Source organism: Panicum hallii, chromosome 7, assembly GCF_002211085.1.
Source record: "Panicum hallii strain FIL2 chromosome 7, PHallii_v3.1, whole genome shotgun sequence".
Taxonomy (NCBI): domain Eukaryota; kingdom Viridiplantae; phylum Streptophyta; class Magnoliopsida; order Poales; family Poaceae; genus Panicum; species Panicum hallii.
The window spans coordinates 24,856,648-24,864,610 of NC_038048.1; the positions used below are offsets into that span (position 1 = coordinate 24,856,648).

Genomic DNA, 7,963 nt, shown 5'->3' on the forward strand with positions numbered 1-7,963 from the left:
GTTGCAGTTATTCTTTGATGGTGTTGCGATTATAATTTTTGGATGTTGCAGTATCATATATTGACTACTGTTATACTCTTCTCTTCCTATTGATGAATGTTGCTAAAATATTACATTACTGTTGTACTCTCCTCTTCCTATTGATGAATGTTGCTAAAATGTCGCGGTGGGAATTTTAACTTCTATTTGATAAGCAAAGGTGTATTTGGTGCACAGTTTGGATGTTGGATGTTGCGTTGATTTTTCTTGTTGCGGCTGCTTTTTTTATATGTCACCGATGCTACTTTTTCGTGTCTCCCTTTAGCAAGATGGCGCCCTCGTCGCCCGCTCGGCGTGTCCACGTTATTAAAAACTGTGCTGCCCACGTTACTAAAAAATGTGCTGCCCGTTCGATTTTGATCGGCTGGCCAGCGGCGCGTGGTGAATCTTTTTTTACATCAGTGCGACAAGGATAACTTTGACGCGTCGCCGGACCTTCAGCTGCCGCGTGCCCTCGCCGACCTTCAGCTGCCGTGTGTCCTGCTTGTTGCTGCGGTGGCAGCTCCGTCTTGCGCGGCGGCCCAAGCGGCCGCTCGCTTGGAGTAGCGGTCACGTCGCGGCTCGCGGTGGGCTGCCGCGGCTGAGGACGGATGGTGCCGTCCCAGTGCCGAGGCAGCAGCGGAGGAGCAGCGCTTGGGCGGGCACGGGCTGCCGGGTGTGGCCGCTGGCAGGGCCGGCCTGCGCCTGGGCGGTCGTGCGCGGGGATGGGCGACTACCTGCGCAGAGGAGCGCCACGGGGCGGGAGCGGGGCTGGGCGGCCGCGCGCGCTTGGGCTGCACCGCAGGCCTCCTCCGCCGCGCGCTGGGAGGAGCGGCGGCGGGCGCCGAGCTAGCCGCGTGCCTCTTCCACCGTGCGCTGCCGCGAGCGTCGGGCCACGCTGCGCGCTGAGAGGGCGGCCGCAGTTGCCTGGCCGCCTGCTGAGAAGTCTGGCTGTGAGAGCCGTGCCGGCTGCGCGAGGGCCGGCCATCGGCGGGAGGAGCGGCGGCTGTTTTTGTCCTCCGGTTTTTACTCCTCCGGCCACTCCGGCTGCCTGAATGCAGAATGTGTCTTCAGCTATGCAATCCTCAAAGAATGTTCAATCTGAATGACATTGCAGTAGGCACGAACATTAGTACGGCCAGTTAAGTCAATTTCGATACCTAAAGAAGCTAACTGCATCTTGAGTTAATGAGATTGAAGGATTCATTCATGGTGGAGCAGCTCAACTCTGGTTACCCTGTCTTGAAAGCTTGGTTTTGTCCTATTGATAAGTTGGTCCATCAGAATATCCATTGATGATGCTCTTAAGATCCTGAAAGTACCATTTATATCCATTTCGAACCCAAACCATGGGAAAGATTTGTCCAATAAGTTTATTTCATGTGTTTAATTGATCAGTGAAGCATTAACATATAAATGATAAAGTCTGCTTATCCTTTGCTAATTAGTAGCACCACTGTTTGCTTATCCAAAGTAGTTTCAGAAAGTTATATATTAATGGCTCAAGTTCTCAAATGAAGGGGAAAATATGTTTACATGTCATTCAATGAGCATGAACAATGCCTGTCTATCATTTGTGTATTTTGCATCTCCTTTTCCCCATTCTATGTTCCTGCATACCATTGGTACTGTCTTCCAGTTTAGTGAGAAATAAATTATACTTTCTGTGGATTTTCTAAATTTACTGATGAATTTCGACAATGTTCCTAGGAAAGGCAAAACATGGAATGACAACAGCTGAGGAACCAAGGAGCCCTATTAAAACATGTGCTCCCAGTTCTGATTAAGTTACCATTTACTTAAGATTGCAGGGTTCAATTGTAATACTTAACCTTTCCTCTAATTGGTCTTCTTGGTACAGATTTATGCTTAGAACTTAGAAATTGAATCAGCCTTTTGGAATTAGCTTCTTCATTCCAGTTCGGACAATGATTAAGCACAAAAGCAAAAGAGAATATTGCCAAAATTTGCCACAGCATTTTGCAGACTTCGAGGTAAGTATGAAATTCGTGCATAATGCTTAATGTATCTTTATTGTTGACATTGTATAGCCCAATATTCACGGTTAAAATGAATAGACTATAAATGTGTAACCTGACTGTTATGTAACCCAACACTTCAGCTTTTTACATGTTATATGGATTTGTAAGGGATTGTTAACTGCCTAGTTGCGATTCCACATATTTAACAAGATGCTAGGACCAACCCTCTTGAATTCCTTTTACTTATGAGTACATATTTGGTTTCCTTCCATGGTAAGAGCTTGCTTTCTGATGACTTTGCATCAAAGAGAAATGCCATCTCAGAAACATTGCATATTTACATACTTCTGAAAATTAGTGTTCTTCCTGGTCACGAGGCATCTGTGTGTTAAGCAAGGTTTAAATTTAATGCTATTTGCGATGATTCTGGCGGTTCTGTTTGTTTTGAACATCATTGACATTAAAAAATTTTGACACCTGAATATTTAAATCTTTATGCTAAGGTGAGAAGTCTGAACAGTTAGCAGGCTATCTCATATATGCACCTCCTATAGGATTGGGTTGTGGATAGCATGTCCGCAACTCATATATTTGGGGGTCTAAACTATGGTTTCAGGTGCTACGAAAAATATGGACACAACCTTTGCTGTCGGAGATAAATTGGTTCTGGGGAAGAGAATATACGTATCTAAGCAAGCAGGACCCCCTTCTGATCCACGGCAATAGATATATGAGTGAGCAGGTGCAGAAGTTAACTTTTGATTTTGCTGGATCTCAATCCGTTAGTGTTTAGGAATACTGCTGCTTAAGCATCAGCTGCGTTTGACCTACGGCCGACACTCGCCTAGCTAATTTTTTGGGCTTTAACTGCACATGCATCTGTTTAAACTTATGCTAATTATTGGCGAGCCAACCTATGCACAATGGGTGCTGTTGATATTCTCGACCAAAGTTGGCAGAATCCAGGATGCCCAAATCCTCCGCCAAATATTTGGCGAGCCCAGATTTGGTAGGGGTAACTTATATTTTTCGATGATGTTAATTGTGTGCTATTTCAGAATAATTTTTGAATCAAAACTTTCTCTACAACCGTTGCAAGTGGCAATGTGAGAGCTACAGAATGCTACGAAATATCAAATTTTCCACTCTGCATGATTATCGATTGTAACATATCTACAGTTATACACACAATGCTCTGCCTCCATTAACCTGTAGGATAATATACATATACTCTGCTATCTAAACACATGTATAGAGATGGGTGGTACCTCTACGCGCGCAGGGGCGAAGGCCAAACACTGGTTACGAAGGAGAGACGGAGCGTCCGGGCGCTAGTTTTTCAAAAAAAAAAAATCATGCCTCCGAGCTCCACGGACCCATCGAGCCGGCCGCGCGGGCAAGCTCGTGCTGGCCGCACGACCAAGCTTCGTCAAGCTCCATCAGCTGTGCTGAGCCAGCCGCGCATACAAGCTCTGCTGACTGCGCTGAGCTGGCCGCGGGTGCGTGGCCGAGCTCCTCTGACCGCGCCGACCTGGCCGCAGGAGCGAGCTCCGCCGTCCGCATCGTACTGCTTCGAGCCAGCCATGCGGACGAGCTCCACCAGATGCACTGAGCTGACCGTGCGTATGAGCTCCACCAACCGCATTGGAGCTGGTTGCACGGGCGAGCTCCGCTGGATTCACGGAGCCAGCCACGCCGACGAGCTCCATGAGCCAGACGCATAGGCAGGCTCTACCGACCGCACCGAGCTTCGTCGAGCTCCACCGGATGCACTGAGCTGGCCGCGCGTATGAGCTCCGCCGCCTCCGCCGACCTAGCCGTGCAGGTCAGCTCGACGAACCGGCCGCCCCGTGCAGGCGAGCGACAAGCAGGCCGCATAGGCAAGCTCCATCGACCGCTTCGAGCTAGTCCCACGGGCGAGCTTCGTCGAGCTCCACTGGATGCACTGAGCCGGGTGCGCATATGAGCTCCGCTGCCTGCGCCGAGCTAGCCGCGCAGGCGAGCTCGACGAGCCGGCTTCCCCCATGCAGGCTCGCTCGACAGGCCGGCAGCATGGGCAAGCTCCATCGACCGCGCCGAGCCAGCCGCACAAGGGAGCTTCGTCGAGCTCCGCCGGATGCACTGGGCTGGCCGCACGTACGAGCTCCGCTGCCTGCGGTGAGCTGGCCACGCCGCACGGTCGAGCTCCGCCGGATGCACTGAGCCGACCGGACAGGCGAGCTCCAGTGACCGCGCGGAGCCGGCCGCATGGGCGAGGTCCCCTGGCCGCACCCAGCCGGCCGCGCGCAGGCTCGGGTGGTTTGCCGATAGTGAGGAGATGCCGAGGAGTGAGAATTTGATAAATATTTGATTGCGGTTCGTAACTGATTCACATGGCTTAGATGTGACCGTGTAGAATGCTACAAATCAATTATCACATTTACGTTGATGCATTTCTTATAGAGTTGAAAATATGCGTTAGCAAATGCATTATTAATGCTTTTGTATAGCCTAAACCCTAAACCATTGCGGCTAGGGAAGCACTACATTTATCTAGTAGATTAGTGTCTTCAATAAATCCACGTCTTCCAGAGTTCCAAACCGTTCCCCCTCCCATGCACCTCGATCTCATCTGCTTCCCTTCCCCCACTTCAGTTTTTCTGTTGCTGGCCCTAGCCATTTTACGTAATGCTGATGGCTAGCTTGACCACACCTCTTGGCATACATGGGAGCAAAAGCCTGGTCAATGTGGACCTGATTGATGGAAACATAAGAAGCTGATGACAATGAAGAAACAGAACACAACACTGCATCCATGTAACGACTGAACAAGCAAACGCAGAATATATATAAAAAGCTGTCAATTTTGACGCATGAAAGAACCAAAATGATGACAGAGGAAATGGATAAATTGATTTCAAGTACCAAGCCACAAAACGCAGTGAGGCCATTGTTATATATCCACTTACTTACAGGACATCTAGTAGAAAAGCTAAAATACTTGTGAAAGCTAAAAACATGTCTAATCCGCTTCATCTAACTAACAATTCAGCACCCATGTCAAAATTATCTCGTGGGTTAAATCGCAACACGGTGTTCCATGCTTTAGCTTTTGGATCTTGGACATAATAAACCTGCTGCACTTGTGAAGAAAACACAAAAGGATCATACTTTACTGTAAGTGTGCATCTAATTCAACTGACGGCATACTAGCAGCCCTTTCAAATGCAGCCTGTAGCAGTTCTTGCATACCATCTGATTCTCTATCCTGGTGATCTTGTACTTGACCTGAAGTACTAGTTAAATTACTAGTGATATTTGGAACGTCCAAAAAAGCAATTGATAAGAATACCATCACATCTGAGATGTGTCCTAACTTCATCAGAACTCTGGTTTTTTCTATTTTTGCAGTGTTTACGTGGACAGAGTATCTCACTATCTTTTGGAATGTCCCGGTAAACAAATGCCAAAAATTGCTCAACACCTTCATTATATGCAGTATCCACTCTTGCCTTTCTCAGCCAACTTCGATCCATCACCCCATATATGATGAACTAAAAAATTAAATAAAAGTAATCAGCTTTTAGTTATCATGCTGATGGATATTAATTGAAGGGGAAATCCTAAAAATCAATAAGGGCCTATTTGATCCCTTGGATTGAAACTCATTCCATAAATCAAATATCACCTTTAAGAATGTTGCAAAAACATTCAAGATCGACTACTCTTTAAGTTGTCCACCTTCCGTTGAATAAAGCTGAGTTGAACATCTTTTCGCTTTCAAAAGGAAGCCATTCCCTAGGTAAACACAAGTACACATCACCACAAATAAAAATTAGTATTTGTCTGCAGTTGAAGATGTATCATACTCTATTTTGTCAATCAGTCACAAAATTGTGCTAGAAAACATAAACATATGTCAACCAGTCACACAACTAAAAAGTTTTCAAACAGGTTGTTATTCCTGAAAGCATTGGAGCAACCATCTCACAACTTTCAGTGCCTTTATCATACATTGGAGCTCGTGCTGGGATTATGTTTGTCTCTCTCCTATCAAAGGAACCACTAGGTTGAAGGTTTAATGACAATTAGATTTTAATTTGAGTGACTGGAGCTAAACATGATCCAAACGTGCACCACCTGTTCATAAACATAACTCAGCACCAACACATATATTAGAAAATACAAACATAATTTAAAGTGTTGCTAGCATGAACCCGATATCCTCACAAAAACACTGTTGCTTATCTTATCCTTTTTTTTATCCTCTAATTCTAATGTCTAAAAATTCCCATCTCGTGCCATTCGAAATATAACTTCGAGACCGACAACTATCTAGTTATCCAAAAGTAGAGAAAAAATCATCAGCATAGGTAAATTTCGAGGTGAACCTTAATCTGACAATATGATAGAAACTGCAGAACTGCTACAGTAATGTAGAAATAACTGGAGATCTACAAATCTTATGAATATGTACTTTACTAATATGGAAAGCTAATAAAATTTTCTACAACTTTTCTGTAAATCAATATGTCCAGTTCATCGATTTGGTTTGCCTAAAATTCAAGATAACAGATACTTCTCAGAATTACGAGACTGAATAACAGTCAAAGTCAAACTTTGATATCTCCTTGATCTTAAATCTTATGGGGGTGTTCTATACAGTCCTGGAAAGACCTCCAAATCATCTACAACACATGTAAAGGTTTATTATTTTTTCAGACCATTAAGATCATGTAAAACTGATATTAACAAAAACTGCACAGATTGACGATGTGGTGAGAACAGTAACGAGGGCAAAAACTCAAGCCTAACCTTAACGGCGATGAACACATTACCCTCACATGCTAAAACATCCAAAAATAGTACAACACCTTCATAGGCATGTCTAGGGTTTCCCCTTGAAAACAGCAAGGGCAACAGTGATGGTGACGGATCCCAACGATGACGCCCGGCTGTTTTCCTTTTTCCTAGCGTCGATGTCACAGTAGCCCCCACGATTGTCCCCACACTACACCACACATGACCGCGACACCACCATGAACAACGAGGAAAAGCTCTTGATTGGGGAAAAACAGGAAGAGGAAAGAGAGGCTTACCAATTTTTGGAGAGAAACGGTGAGGATCAATGACGACGTGTCCTAATTTCCCCTTTGGTGCACGGGTAAAAGGGGTGGCGGTACTGGGCAGGGACGAGGGTCGGGTTTGGAACGGGAGAGGAGTCCTGTAGCGGGTTACTGTCCATCTTTCTCCCCTTTGGTGCACGGGTAAAAGGGGTGGCGGCGCTGGGCAGGGACGAAGGTCGGGTTTGGAACTGAAGAGGAGTACTGTAGCGGATTACTGTAGCAACAGAAACTGTAATAGCCTGCCTATCGCTGCCATCAAGTGTAACTTTTTAATGCAAATCACAAACGAAGCATGTGAGTAGTCAAATGGAATATCTTCGATGACCTGTATGCATCCGTTCGTCCATCCGAGTACCGAATTAAAAGGTTATTTTTTAGCTGTCAATATTACGTATTCCCACGTACCAAACGTATTTTGCTCTTTATGCATTCTAGGTGTTACAAGGCCCTTTACGTATTTTGCCGTTTACGCTGCATTAGTAGGATATGAGAGCTGAAATTTTGACGACAATAGCCTTAGGAGGTGTTTGGTTTGGAGGAGTTTATTATAAGCCCCACTAATAAACCTCTAATAAACCTCTTTTTATTCAAATATTAAGACTTATAGGTAAGACTTATGCCTCTCCATGTGAGGGATTTATTAGGATAAATGTTTGGATACAAAGAGCCTTATTAGAAATTTATTGGTGTGACTTATAATAAGTCCCTCCAAACTAAACACCCATTAAATATCTCCATGTGAGAGACTTATAAATAAATAACAAGTTCCTCCAAACCAAACACTCCTTGGCCAAGGTGAATGGTGTCAAACGTCCGGAGCACGCTGTCTTGGTGGAGATGCCCTGAGATTGCGCTTGC

At 45.4% G+C, this 7,963-nt stretch overlaps 1 long non-coding RNA gene across 2 annotated transcripts; it reads left to right on the forward strand.

The window, feature by feature from the left end:
• The first annotated feature begins 651 nt into the window (after positions 1–651).
• LOC112900405 lies at positions 652–4,372 on the forward strand. Of its 2 annotated transcripts, XR_003230195.1 has the most exons (4): positions 652–1,805; positions 1,880–2,012; positions 2,617–2,742; positions 3,256–4,372. It is a non-coding gene; the product is annotated as an uncharacterized LOC112900405 (long non-coding RNA). The 2 variants fall into 2 exon arrangements; XR_003230194.1 differs by lacking the exon at positions 3,256–4,372 and having other exon boundaries at positions 2,617–2,937.
• Positions 4,373–7,963: the final 3,591 nt, after the last annotated feature.